Below are 15,269 nucleotides of genomic sequence, written 5' to 3' on the forward strand. Positions count from 1 at the left end.
GTTCACCGCTATGTACAATGGGTCCACATTAATTTTCCTCTTAAGTCTCATGGCTATTGTAAGGAAATTTGCTATGTTGAAAATCTCCCATACGTTAGACAACAGCTGTAGATACAAAAGGGCGGGTTTGACTTGTCTGAAGCCCTTGTCTTTAATAAGAGGCCTGATGAACCTATTGCGAATGGGGCGAAGGTGTTCACAAAAGAAAATAAAGTGCACAGTGTCCATGATGGAGAATCCGTCACAAGAACAGATCCCCAAATCTATCTCCTTAGTCCAACCTGGGCGTTCTGTGAGGAGTAGGTGGAATTTGTTCAAATATAAACTTTGTCAATTAGAATCGGTGGTTGGTATTGTTAACAATTCTTAAATAGGGTTCCATCTCACTTGAGGTTATTAACAGCTGGTGAGCCCTTACTGTTGGTTTACCCAGCTCCTTATCTTCTCTGGCCAGAGATGTCATCAACTTATGCGTGTCTTTCAACCATTTAACGTCCCCCTTCAATAAATTGTTCGGCTGATCAAACAGCTCTGGGCGACCCAGTTTAACTGCCAATTTTTTAACATTGTTCAGCCAGGGGATGGAGTTGCCATGCTCAAGGGCTAAACAGTCCCTGAGAATCTCATAATTCAACTCCTACTCGGGGTTCAGCCAAATTGTTATCCATTTCAGGAGCGGGGCTATGACTATACGATCTTCTAAATATTCTACACCACACTCTTGATGAGCGATGTAGCCAGAAGTTGACTGGGGGACGGATAAGATAGATTTCAGAAACTTATCCTCTGCCACCTGCATGGCCTTTACATTTTTAAAACCTCACAAATCAGCTCCATACATTGCTAACGAAATACATTTAGTGTCATATATCTTTAACACCGCTTGCAACGGCTTCACCCCCAATTTGCGGGCGAAACCCAAGACAGCCAGGATAGACCTTGCAAAGGCATTACGTTTGGCAACCAGTTGGGACAACCATGTAGATTTATCATCAAAAATAACCCCTAAGTATGGGAATCTTGACACCATAGACAGAACATTCCCTTCACAGTGCAGAGTTTTAATTCGTTTAGGTTTACTACCCACAATCATTACATGCGATTTAGAAAAATTTACAGTGAGGTCCAGCACTTTCATAAAAGTAGCAAATGAGTTTAAAAGACATTGCAGCCCTACCACTGTGCATGCTATGAGAGCGGAATCGTCCGCATAAAGTAATGCCGGAATAAAACGCTTGCCTGCCCTCGGTATATCCTTGCACACCTCAGTTAAAACAGTGCCTAGGTCGTTAATGTAGAGGGTAAAGAGTAGGGGGGCTAAAATGCAGCCCTGCCTAACCCCATTTGTGATCCCAATCTTACCCGTACAATTGCCCAAGCGGTCGTATCTGACTGTAGCCGAGAGGTCCCTATGCAGATCAGCAAGGAAATATACAATATTTTTTTCCATGCCCAACTTAAGGAGCAACCCCCATAGTTTGGACCTATTCACACGGTCAAAGGCAGAGGAAAGGTCCATGAAAGCTAGATATAGAGTGCCCCTGTTGGCAATTGTGTATTTCCCAATTAATAATTGTAAATTAAGACCCTGATCTATGGTCCCTCGACCTTTCCTAAACCCATATTGTAGGGCCGAAAGGGTGTTTGTTACAGCCAGCCAATCAGTAAGTCTACCTAAGACCACCCGACCTAACACTTTCACAGCAGAATCAATAAGAGAGATCGGGCGATAACAACTTGGGTCCCCTCTGTCGCCTTTCTTGTAGATGGGTACAATGACGGATTCCGACCAGGTACCCGGAATACCCAATTTACAAACCCTAATAAAAACATTTGTTAAAACTCTAGACCAGGTCTTGATGTCTGATTTAAAGAGGTCGGCTGGAACGCCATCTGGGCCCGGAGCCTTATTACTTGTCATCTTCCCGATGGCGTCTGCCGCCTCTATCTCAGGAACCACTAAAGTATTGGGTAAGAAAGTGGGGGTGGATATAATCACCTCCCCTGAGTTTTCCCCTTCATAGACTGACTTAAAATGGGAGCACCACACCTGCTCCTGAATGCCACAATCCAATTGGCCATTACAAGAATCCTGGAAAAAAGGTTTATTTACGACTGCCCAAAATTTGGAGCTGTTCTTAAGGACATCTATAGAGGTTAATTCTTCCCAGGCCTCTTCCCTGATTTCCCGTCTTCTGACTTCCAGTGTGATTTTATAGGCTTTCCTTAATGAGGCCACAATGGCCTTGTCCACTGGTTTACATTTCAAGGCAGCCATCAACTTTTGGTTTGCTGCCGAACAGTTTTGATCAAACCAACCCATCCCAGCGGGATCCTTCACTTTACCTGGTCGTCTAAGATCGGCTGCGACCTGAGTACAAATTTTGGAGTAAGCCTCTAAAACCTCTTCATTCCCTGCTTGCACATTCATACATATGTGCAGCTCGGTTCCTACTGTGTTTAAAAGGTTATCAGAAAAGTCTCCAGGTACAACTCTATTCCATTTAATTCTGCGGGCCTGATCTGTTGGGCGGATATCAAACTTATTCGTCCTGTTATGACGTGCCTCTGGTTTTTTGATCAAGTCCTTAATACTAGCAACCACTGGATTATGGTCACTGAAATGTGACCAGACCGCCGAATAGCCATGGATCTTATCCCCCAGCGTAGAGCTAATAAAGATATAATCAATCACTGAATGACTTCCGTTCCCTTTAAAAGTAGGTGTCTCCTCATCCACCATAGATGGGAGTATTAGACCATTATCTGCCAAGATTATTTCAAGGAGTTCTCCTTGTGCAGAGTGCTCAAAATGGGTGTCCCCTTGCTCTATGGGGCCTAATTGGTCTAATGCCTGACATTTATCCGGGCACCCATGAATGTTAAAATCGCCCAGTACTATAATGAAACATTGACGATTGTTCACCTCTTTATAATCTGCCAAAAAAAGGTTTAACATGGCCAAATGATCTGTCGTAGTGGCTCTATCATATTCATTATAAAAATGAATAACTAAAATGCTACCCACTCCACTCCATTCTATTTGGATGGCCAAGCAGTGTGAGGATCCTGTGTCTAATTGGGTATGGGTACCTGGGATGGTAGCCGAGATTAGAGTAACCAATCCACCCTTTGCCCTCCCCATGTTGGATGCTACTGCGGGGATAAAATGGGTGGTATAACCATCTAAGCTAAACGTATTCCCAGTATCCCATGTTTCTTGCAACCCAATGATATCAGCCTCACCTATACATTTTCTCCAGATCGGGTCGTCTACTCTCTTTTTGAGGCCAGCAATATTCCAGGTTGCTAGCTTTATGCTTGCACCGGTCACTGGTTGGACCAGCCCGTCTGAAGAGCAAATGTTGCTTGGTAGTAGGTCCGAACCAAAGGCTGTAGGAGGAGTGGTAGGAGTAGGGATAACTACGGGTGAACCTAGTCACTCGATATCATCCAGATTTGAAAAAGTATCAAATCTGTTGAAAACTGGTACAGAGAATTCATAGGGACCTCACCCCTTAAATGGTTCTCTATTCACTGCCCCAATATTGTGAGGGGGATAAAAAAAACCAAGAGGAGCACATTCACGTATTCATGATGAATTCTAGCTGACCCCGCTTGTCTCAATATATCATCAACCAATCTGGGAGACCTAAAACTTATGACGACACAATCGCCTTCCAGACGTTTCTTAGCTTTGCCCACCCAAGACACCCTTCTTATCATTTGAAAGTTATTATACAGGTGGGCAGCTAACACAGTTTTATTGGACAGGTAGTGAAGGGCTTTATTTTTTAATTTAGTCCAATGTTCGTCCTGTCCATCCTGAATTTTTGGTACGTTGGCCAAGATTATAGTGTAAGGGCATGCCTCCGCTGGTAAATGCAGTGGCAGATCTCTATTAGGGGGCGATGCCCGAGTACTTGATTTCCCCACTGGGCCCCCGGGACCTTGTTTCCCTCCCTGTGTAATTCCCGTGACTCCTGGGACTAAAGATGGAATGTTAGGCGCTATAACCGGGGCTACAACTTGTGGTGCAGTTTGGGGGAGTGGGGTGATCATAGAATCCAACAAGTTATTAACAGAAGTTGTGACTGCACTCAAAGAGTCGACTACAGGTAGATTGGTCCCTAGAGTTAGGCCTTTGTTATCTTTAAGATATTTTTCAATTAAGTTAAGTCGGCCATCTATTTTCTCTAGTTTGTCCATTAGTGGGGAGGTAAATAGCCTGAACCGTTCGTCCATAATTCTTATGAAATCAGACATCATTCCCCTCCTCTCTTTATCAACATCTAGAGCAATATGATAATTTCTTCCTGCGCTCCTGTCCTCAACAGCCTGATGAGGGGCATATATTCCCTTACGACCCGACCCAAATGCGGAATTATTGTTCCTTGGCTGTTTAGCCTGTTGGAAACTCCCTTTGGGGGTGTTCTTAGCTTTCCTTTTCCCCGGTATGGCTTTACAGCCTGTGGCCAACGTGCCTGGCCTAGCCCTTAACTGCCTAGTACATGTCACCATAGGGGAAGGAACTGGGCTAGTTACAGGTGAAGGGGCAGGAGAAATTGACAAGCTGGTCTCTAACACTGACCCATTGGGAACTTGATTAAATTGCGTACCGACCAGTGGGGCAACAGTTAGAGCAGATATCTCCGCCGTTAATGGCGAAGGGTCTGTTTGCCGTAGGGGATCCAAGGACAGGCTCCTCTCTGCTAGTTCGATTTATTTTGCCACTGCAAATTCTGCTTGTTTTAAAAAAGCATCAAGAGTCCCCATGCCCCCAACGCCTGTACACACTTTAGGGTTAGATTTAGCCACGTCAACAGTACCTCAGTTAAATAGGGTCAGCAAATGTTCATCCAGGGATCGAAAAGGGGTGGGCCTAGCCCGGCCTCCTCTGGCCTAAGAGGGCCGGCCCTTGTACCGGGCTTCTCCCCGGACGCTCCCGCGCGCTCCCGCGTGCTCCCGCGCAGCAGCAGTCTGGGTCAACTATGTAGTACATATGACGTCTTGTGGGCGGGGCAGACAGGGAGCGTGGACCAGGTGGATATGGTCAGCCAGGGACTCCTGGGTGATTGAGTCCCTGCAGCGCTACACTCCAACCTGTCAGGGTCTTTACTGGCCTCACGATGCCCACGGCTCCTCCAGACCCGGTGTGATACTTGTCGTCCCGGTGGTGATGGGCGAAGACAGGGAGGCGGGCCAGGTGGATACGGTCAGGCAGGGAATCCTGTCAGGGTCTTTACTGGCCTCACGGCGCCCACGGCTCCTCCAGACCCGGTGTGATACTTGTCGTCCCGGTGGTGATGGGCGAAGACAGGGAGCGCGGACCAGGTTGATACGGTCAGGCAGGGAATCCTGGGTGATTGAGTCCCTGCAGCGCTACACTCCAACCTGTCAGGGTCTTTACTGGCCTCACGGCGCCCACGGCTCCTCCAGACCCGGTGTGATACTTGTCGTCCCGGTGGTGATGGGCGAAGCGACACCCGCGGAGTGGGTGCGGCAAGCTGCTGGTTAAAGGTCTCTGCTCCCAAATAAAGGCTCCCCTCACGCAGCAAACAGCAAAAGTGTCCCACAGGTAAACTACAAGCAGGGTGATTTAAGGTTTTCAGCAACCTGTGGGCCGGGCAGACAGGGAGCGCAGAACCAGGTGGATACGGTCAGGCAGGGACTCCTGGGTGATTGAGTCCCTGCAGCGCTACACTCCAACCTGTCAGGGCCTTTACAGGCCTCACGGTGCCCACGGCTCCTCCAGACCCAGTGTGATACTTGTCGTCCCGGTGGTGATGGGCGAAGCGGCACCCGCGGAGCGAGTGCGGCAAGCTGCTGGTTAAAGGTCTCTGCTCCCAAATAAAGGCTCTCCTCACGCAGCAAACAGCAAAAGTGTCCCGCAGGTAAACTACAAGCAGGGTGATTTAAGGTTTTCAGCATCCTGTGGGCCGGGCAGACAGGGAGCGCAGAACCAGGTGGATACGGTCAGGCAGGGACTCCTGGGTGATTGAGTCCCTGCAGCGCTACACTCCAACCTGTCAGGGCCTTTACAGGCCTCACGGTGCCCACGGCTCCTCCAGACCCGGTGTGATACTTGTCGTCCCGGTGGTGATGGGCGAAGCGGCACCCGCGGAGCGGTTGCGGCAAGCTGCTGGTTAAAGGTCTCTGCTCCCAACTAAAGGCTCTCCTCACGCAGCAAACAGCAAAAGTGAAGGAGTCATTTCCCTGCATTCGTAGGCACCGCAACACTGCTGACGGGTCTGATGATCCCAAGCTCCTACGGACTCCGAAAGGCTCAGCAACAAAGGAGGTGGGTTTCTACATCCCTCGAGGTCCGAGGTGTCATCTCACCAAGTTTGAGGTCAGAATCCTTGGTGGGGGTTGCAGCGCCCAAACCCCTGTGCACTGCGTACTTTTGCAAGTGCATGTTCTGGTTGGCAATCCTGAGACAAGTGCATTGGGCTCCAAGTAGCCCCAACCTATGGCACCACTTCCTGCAAAGATCCTCAGTCACCTTGCACCATATGCTCCGTGGGCTGTCATTTTGTGAAGTTGCTTGAGGTCCTCTCGCGACTCCTGTGCCTCCCGCCTGTGGGTCCAATTGAGGGTAAACTTTTCTTGGGCTCCCCTGGATGCTCCAGGTGAGTCTCCTGGACCTTGCTGATCCGAACCGTACGCTCCCTTGACCTTCTGCGTGGGTTGCTGTTGCCAAGGCTTGTTGCTGCTCCCACCGGACACCGACCCCGCCGCACTTGACATCCTTCGTGGGAAAGCTCGCATCCCGCTCTTGGTTGTCCTCAACTTTACCTGTTCCCCGCAGCTGCAGAGTCAAGGTCACTGTAAACTATCCTGAAGCACCCGACATCGGTGGACATTTGTCTACCGAGCCCTTGGTCACACTCAAGTGACCCAGACTCTGTCCCCTCCGTTTTCAGATACTCTTCAACAGGAATCCACTTGTGGATTCCAACGGACATTATTCTCCCTTCAAGCTGCGGCTCTTCTTCAAAGTCCTCCACTGGGTTCGACCGCAGTTTCCGACGCCACTTCACACCTGTGCACCTGGCTTCCCTGTGTTAGGTAACTTGGGTACCTCTGTATCCATGGGTGGGGTGGCCCTCCAACCTTCTGTGTTCCACTGGGTTTCTTTGTAGTCCACTGGGAAGGGTCCTTCATCTTTAAAAATCTAACCATGATGTACCTATAGACTTGTACGGAGCACGTGGCCGTGTCCGTGGGAGATACTGGAACGTACTATAGAGTATTCTGTGATAAATAAATATTTTTATAAATACCTTGTGTGTTTCTCTTTTCATTTAATCTATACTACAAGATGGCATTCATGTAAAAGAAGCTGCTTTACACTCCTTCAAGACTTAGCCTAAAGGCTTCTCTACACAGCTACCAGTTGGATAGCTTTCTAAGGTTGTCTAAGACCTCTTAAATCACCACAAGGGTTGTCCGCAATGGTGCAGAGTGCCCACTAATATACCAAGCCAGCCTCTCACACTTACAATGTAAATAGAGTGGCTTTGGGTTTGCCCCTATTCTACCATTGGATTTCTTGGGCCAGCCTTTTTGAACTATTGGCTTGAGACTTTGTCATTCACTTCTGGCACAGCACTATGGAGGATTCATCTCTTCCCTAATGCTATTGGTTTTTGGGGTGTATTTTTCCACCTCCACTCAAGTGCTTGCTTTTAACTGCAAGTGGGGCTACATTACTACCATAGCCCTCTTTGCCCACTCTACTGGCGTTACAAGCTTATGCTGCATTTGTTACAAAATTAAACCTAAAATTATTGGTTTTGCCAATGCTCTCTTTCCTTGTCCATACTCTTTTTTTGCCTTTTCTTTTAGATTTTCCCATTTTGATTTCTCCTTGGTTAGTGTTTAAACAGATCTTTGTACCTCCTTTTACGTCACGTAGCAGAGAAGACATTTTTAAATAGGACTTACATTTTACATCTGTTTCTATACGCTGTCATTTAGACACATACAAACTGTAGACATGACCAGAATTCAGTTTGGTACAATGGACCCTGTCCATGGGGTGGAATGCACAATAGTAACCTTTAGGTTTCTATCTGTGGTAGCAGAGTTACTCCAAGATAAAAGATTTTGCACAGTGGGTTACTGACTTCTAAAACAGAGCCAAAGAGATAGCCCTTTGTCCTAATTAAGCCTAAGGATGTTGGTTTCATGAAATACACTTAGCAATTCCACGAAAAGTTATTGCACCCTTTTGGCACAGAGAATGAGGCAGATTGGAGGTGGTTGGCTTCTACTTTAAGCAGGCAGGATCTAGTAAATATGCCCCCATTAAACACCGTCATCTCATAATGCACACTATCTCTAGCTTCCTGAAGATTCTTCTACCAGAGATATACATGGCCCATTACAAGCCATAATCTGTTTACTTAGCAACAGGTAATAAAGATCTATAATTGACAAAGGTTACAGAAAGCAAAATGTTTCGTCTCACCTACCTACCCGTGCATTGTTTAAACATCAGTGGGCTTCCACCCTGCCCACAGCACACCATTAGTTGTTTTATTTGCCACTCTCATTTGTAATCTTTTGATTGCTTTGCTTCCATAGGCTTCCCTTCCTTTCTTGTGTTAGCTCCTCCCTGGAGCACAAACTAGGTACATGTGTTCTTTCGCATCTTTCTGCAACATATTATTTTATTTTATGAGCATTTTGGTCTTATTCCTGGACATGGAATGTGCTTTTCTACTTCAACACAGGCAAACACTTTCTTATTTATGTTGCTTTCACCCTCTCTGCTGTCAATTTTGATGCTTTATGTACTTTTACCCACAAATGTACTACTCTACCTGCTCCACTGTATGCCACTCCACGCCACTCAATCCCACTCCACACAATACCACTCTACACCATTGTAATGTAGATTATGCCACTGTACTCTGTAGTGCCTTCCCCAGCCCTGGAGTATCAAGCAAATTACGCCACACACAGGACCTGTGGTTGAACAGGTCCTGTTCACAGGTCACTGTAATTGAAAGCATGAGCAGCAGAGGCCGTTTCACGGAAGTGCCCCAATTTGTGCGCCCCCCCACCCCCCGGGCATTTTGATATTACAGAAGGGGTCGCAGATGCTTGTGCAGCCCCTTCTGTAATACAGATAGTGCTGGTGCACATCTAGCGCCAAATTAGAATGGCGGTGGGTACCGCGGCGGACGCAAAGTCCGTCCACCGCTTCACCGCCAAAGGCAATCTCACTGATTGCCTGGCGGGTTGAGCAGGGCCACTAATATGGTGGTGGTGCCTAGCAGGCACCGTCAACCACGTTAGGATGTTGGTCGAAACAGGCATCACCGCCATGGAAAGACTGGCGGGGATTGGGTTTGGGGGCCTGTTGCGGGCCCCCCTTGGGGGGGGTGGTTGTTGCTGCACAGGAGGTACCCATGGTACCCCCCTCATTTCTATGCACCAAGTGGCAGGCACTGCATGGTGCCTGCCACATAGTGTAGGGAAATGCTGTGCACACACTTTTGACATTACATGCTGTCTTGCAGCCAGCAGCACCGTCCGCAATGTCAAAAGCCCAGGATGTGCCTGCCAGTATGGCGGGCGCATCCTAATCGCAGTGGTGGGACCGCCGCATGTCTGGCAGGCGGTCCCAAACACCGCTACGATGGCAAGCAGCTCAAGTCCGCCCTCCATCGTAATCACCCACTAAGCCACTAGAGTTGACACCACTCTACTCTATGCCGCTCCCTTCTACTGTATGCCACTCTACAACACTCTGCTCTCCTCTTGGCCACACCACTAACCTTTAGCTATGCCGAACAGCAGCCACACCACTGTACAACATAGCTAAAAGACATTGGCAAAGCCAATAGGTCTCACATAGGTGAGACCTATTGGCTGTGCCAATGCTTGTTAACCAAAGCCCCTTCTTAACCTGAATTGAAACTTATTTTAAAGAGGCAATTTTTGATAATATCGAAGAAAACAGATCAAGAAAAGCTTGAAGCTTATCCCCATTTTAAACCAATTTGCCCTTCCTTGGAAACAAGTCTAAGAAACAAGTCAAATGTAGTATTATTTAATGAGCCGATTTGAAGGTCCTGCAGAAATGAAATTTTGTCAGTAATTGTAATGGTCCTGCCAATCAACATTTATAGACACAACTGGAGGAGTACTCCAATCACTACTCCTCATTGCAGATCCTGCAAGTGTAAAAAAAGTTCTTGATTGATTTAAGATTTTCACAGTGGCACTTTTATAATTTAAGTATTAAGTTAACAAAGCAGTTGACGCAGGAGTTGAATAAGACATTTTTCTACATACATGTTTTAAGGACTCTTTCTTCGCTGTTTATTACATTTGTTTTTTTCAGCACCCATTCACATTAAAGATTTAAAAAATAAACGACATTTCCTGTAATTCGTATATGACATCATGCCCTTTGCTCTAGTCAGCATGTCCCTGATGACTTAAAAGTCCTCAACACCATTTTAGTGTCTCTTTCTTTGAAACTTGCAAAGCATGCTTAAAGTACAACATATATAGAAGACGTTCCAGAACTCTAGACTCCAGAATGAGGAGGGAGCCCAAACATATCCGGCAGAAGAATAACTGCTGTAGATTGGGAGTGGTCTCCATTCCAGACCTGAATTGTTTAAATGTCTTTTCAGGAATTTATCCATCTTGGCTTCTATTCTTGTATTTGATCCGAACCTAAAATAAAACAAAGGATATGCATGTGGCCTCTATATGGAGTTTGGATTTTAAAGTACAAAAATACAATAATGCATGAGAATTGTCAGGGTGGCAGTAACAATCAAACGATTAATCATTAAACTGTTTCGAAAAGTGGGATAATTTTCTCCTCAAGTCGTTAATAGAATTGATAATTCTAGATGTGTTTACTAGAAAATGTTTAATTGTATGTCAAGGATAGAGGCTTCAGCTTATGCTTGTTTTAAGCTCCTCCATCACCACTGAAGTGATATCTAGTATTGGTTTGTATTAGAAAGACTTAAAAGAGGCGAGGGAGGCGATGATGAGTATCTCAAAGTATTTATTAAAGAGACAGGTATCAGTCAGTAACACTGCACACGACTTCAGCCACAGCTGGAGTCACACCGCAACACCACCGGTCAGGAGTCAATTCCGGCGCTCGCCTTGGAACCCTCGCAGTGGTGACATTCTAAGTGATATCACCATGGAGCGTTCCACAGCATGTTATGGGACAGGAGGGTGGTGGATGGACAGGGTGTAAGATACCACACATCCCCCTTCCCTACATAACAAAATTCAAATAGTCAACAAGACTATGTGTGGCTCACTGGTTAGAGGAGGCAGACCTGGAAGCAGAGGTCAGCCCGGGACCAGGGTTCAATTCCCGGCTCGGCGGGGTCTTGAGTCCTAAAATGTCCATGGACTCGACAATTCTCGCTCCGGTGCCTACTCGATTCACGGGTTCACACTCTGCGACTCTGGGCAATAGCTTGCTTAATCTCCACAACGGCCCCTCGCGGCGGGATGCCTGGCTTTCACCTTGCGGATACCCTGCCGGGGTTATCTCACAGGGGAATACCAGGACGGGTTCCCTAAGCAAGCGCTTAGAAACCGCTTGGTGATTTACGCTATATAAATTCCTGTACATTTACATTTTGTACATTTCAAGAACATTTTCAGGACAACCCCGCATTATTTAGTCACATATTGCTCCAGATGTCTGGGCGATCTAACCACTCTCTGGCTTGTCCTGCTGACAGGGTGAGCTATTACAAAACGCTTCCTAGGAGGCAGTTCTCCTTGCACCTGGGGCTTGTCCTCTCTCACCCCCCCTCCTAGTGTCTTTCTTGGGGGGGATGATACCTCACCACTCTTTCCAAGTTCCAAATCTTTCCCTCCTTGGTTTTCACAGCGTTTCTGAATAATTTAACAATCTTTGTGGGTCTGCTGAACTCCGACCAACTCGCTCTCCCTGTGGGTGCTCTGATTTTTATATCATCTCCCACCCTGAACCCCGCATCACGAGTGGAGTTCAATCTATCGAACCTTTCTTTCTTTTCTAACATGGCCTTGCCATGTGTGTCTAGCCCTTTAGACTCCCTAGAGTGATCAGTCCATCCTTTGTGCCAACCCATCCATCCTGGTGATAGTTTGGTGTTAGGTCTTCTCGCTCTGAGCAATTCAAAAGGGGTTGCCCCTGTCGTCTGGTGTGGGGTCAGACGGTAGGCTTCCAGACGTTTCGTGATTTCTTCTTTCCAGTTCAGACCATTAGTCTTAGCTAACTGGATGCTTTCTTTCAGGGTCTTATTGAACCGTTCTACCATTCCGTTGGTTTCGGGGTGGTAAAGCGCGCAGCGCTTGTGTTCAATCCCATACTTCTCGAGAAACTCCTTAATTTCCCTTGAGCACAGCTGCACTCCGTTGTCCGTTAGCAAACTGCTAGGTGATCCTTCTCTGAGGAATAGCTCCTGTAAGAACTCAACAACTGTCTTTGTGGTGATTTCAGGTACTACCTTCACCTCAGGCCATCTTGAGTACAAATCTACCAGGACTAGGATGTACGGTGTGCGTAGTTCTCCAGTCAGAAGGCCCATTATGTCCAGTGCCACTTCATCCCAGGGTCCCGAAGGGGGTGGCCTGCAAATCATGGGCGGTGTGTGTTGTTTCAAGACCTTGTCACTAACTGTACAAGGGATGCAATCTCTTACTTTCCTTTCGATAGTATGATCCATGCACGGCCACCAGTAGTCCTCCGGCATTCTGTGTTTGGTCTTGGTGATGCCCAAATGTCCTTCATGGGCTAAATCCACCAATTGTTCCCTCACCGTTTTGGGCGGGATCAGCCTCGTTCCTCTGAACAGACACCCGTCAACCGCAGACAGTTCTTCCCTGACCATCCAGAATGGGCGTAGTGTTTCGCTTAGTTTATCTTCGTGTCTCCATGTCCCTTTTACTCTCTCACATACTCCCATAAGTAGGTCGTCTGCCTTCAGAGCCTCTTTCCAAGATTCTTCTCTGATGGCCCCTTGAGTGATCACGCACACATTTTCTGTTTGGAAGTCCTCCTTGTCTTCACTATTCTTGTCTTTGGACTCGTCTTCCCCCTTTTCTTCTACCAGCCGCGAGAGGCAGTCTGCCGCAAGATTCCTCGTTCCAGGTACATATTCGACACAAAATGCGTATTCCTGTAGATTTACCACCCATCGCCTGATTCTGCTCGAGATTGCGTCAAGTCCCTTCTTGTTGAACACTTCAACTAGAGGCTTGTGGTCTGTACGAAGGGTGAATTTAGGACCCCAGATGAAGTCTCTGAATTTGCTCATGGCCCAGTGTACCGCCAACGCCTCCTTCTCAATTACAGAGTAGTTTATCTCAGACTTCTGTAGCGATCTTGATGCGAAGGCTATTGTTTCTTCTCCACACGCCCCTACTTGAGCAAGAACTGCTCCTAGCCCTTTCGAGCTCGCGTCGGTCATTACCACCGTCTTTCTGTTTGGTACGAACGCTTTCAGGCTGGGTGCTTCTGCCAGTGCTCTCTTTACATCCTCAAATTCTTTATGGCATTCTTTGTCCCAATTGAACCCTACATCTTTCTTGAGTATGCGTCGTATGGCAAATGTTCTACCCGCGAAGTTCCTTACGAATTTACTGTAGAGTTCCAGCATTCCCATAAATGACTTTATTTCTTCTTTGTTCTTCGGAGGCATCAAGTTTGTTATGGTGTTCTGCAACTCGGCTTTCGGACGGATCCCACCAGGTGTCACCTTGTGCCCCAGAAAGTCTAGCTCCTTGCACCCAATTCTGCACTTCTCCCTCTTCACAGTGAGGCCTTGGTCCTTAAACCTCGCCAGCACTTGCCTCAACCTTCTGTCATGTTGTTCGTTGTCACTGCCAAACACGAGTACGTCGTCCTGGTAACACAAGACGCCGGGAATTCCTCTCATTATGCTTCCCATGATTCTCTGGAATACCGCCGCTGCAGAGACCAACCCAAAAGGCATTCTCTTGAATTTAAATGCACCCATGGGCGTCACGAATGATGTCAGTTCCTGTGAGTCTTCATGGAGCTTGATCTGGAAGTAGGCCGAGGTCAGATCCAGTGTGGAGAATACCCTTGCTCCTTCCAGCATACTCATAATTTGTGCTATGTTTGGCAGCGGGAATTTGTCAATGACCACCTCCTTGTTCAATGCCCTGAGGTCAATGCATAGGCGGATCGATCCATCCTTTTTCCTTGCTGCGACGATCAGCGCCAGCCATTCTGTTGCTTCCACCGGTTCTATGACCCCTAGGTTGCATAGCTTTTCCAGCTCGTCTCTTACTGCCTCCTGAATAGCTATCGGAAGGTTCCTCACCTTGGCTACCACCAGTACAGCGTTTTCCTTCAGTTTTATCCTGTGAGAGTAATTCTTCAGGCACCCCAATTCGTCGTTGAACACCTCTTTGAATTTTGTCTCAATGCTGTCCCTAGTTCCCTTCACTTCCTGTACCAAAATTTGTGGGGTTTTATTTGGGTCGAGGTATGTGCCTAAATTCTTTTGAGCTTGCCACCCCAGAATGTTGTCTCCCTTGGAGGATACGTACACCTTAGGCACTGTAAGTCTATCTTTATATTCTACTGTGCCCCAGAAGTAGCCCTTCATGCTAATAGGCTGACCACTATACCCCCCTGGTCTGACATCCATTCTGCTCAACTTGATCTTACCCTTGGCCACCCTTTCAAATTCTTTTGCATTGATGATCGTGATTTTTGAGCACGAGTCGAACTTAGCCTCTATGCCAGTCCCCTCAATCGTTATAGTGTCTTCGGCACTGCTGACTTGACCACTCTGAACTTGTAGGACTATTTCGTCACACACTCTGTTTGTGATGTCTCTAGTTTGCTTCTTAATGCCCTGACCACTCCTGCAATATTGTCTAAAATGGCCCTTTCTACCACACTTGTTACATGTGTACTTGAGCGCGGGGCAATCTTTATTGTTCGCTATGTGTCCTTGCTTACCGCACCTATAACAGTTCCCTTTAAAAGACCATCCCACTTTGCTCTCCTTCTGCTCTTTATGCCCCATCTTCTGTCCTTTGACTTCCAGTACACTGTCCCCTTCTGCCACTTCTTCACTCACCTTGACCTTGCCCTCACTGTCTTTGTTCTCACTATCTTGCTTTATCTCACTCACACATTGCATCATGTGTTCTACCTGCTTGGCAACTATAAGTACTTCTCTTAGTGGAGGGTCATCTTTTAACCACAACTCCTCTCGTACACGTTCCGTTCTGCATGCCAA

This window comes from Lissotriton helveticus, chromosome 10 (genome assembly GCF_964261635.1).
Source record: "Lissotriton helveticus chromosome 10, aLisHel1.1, whole genome shotgun sequence".
Taxonomy (NCBI): domain Eukaryota; kingdom Metazoa; phylum Chordata; class Amphibia; order Caudata; family Salamandridae; genus Lissotriton; species Lissotriton helveticus.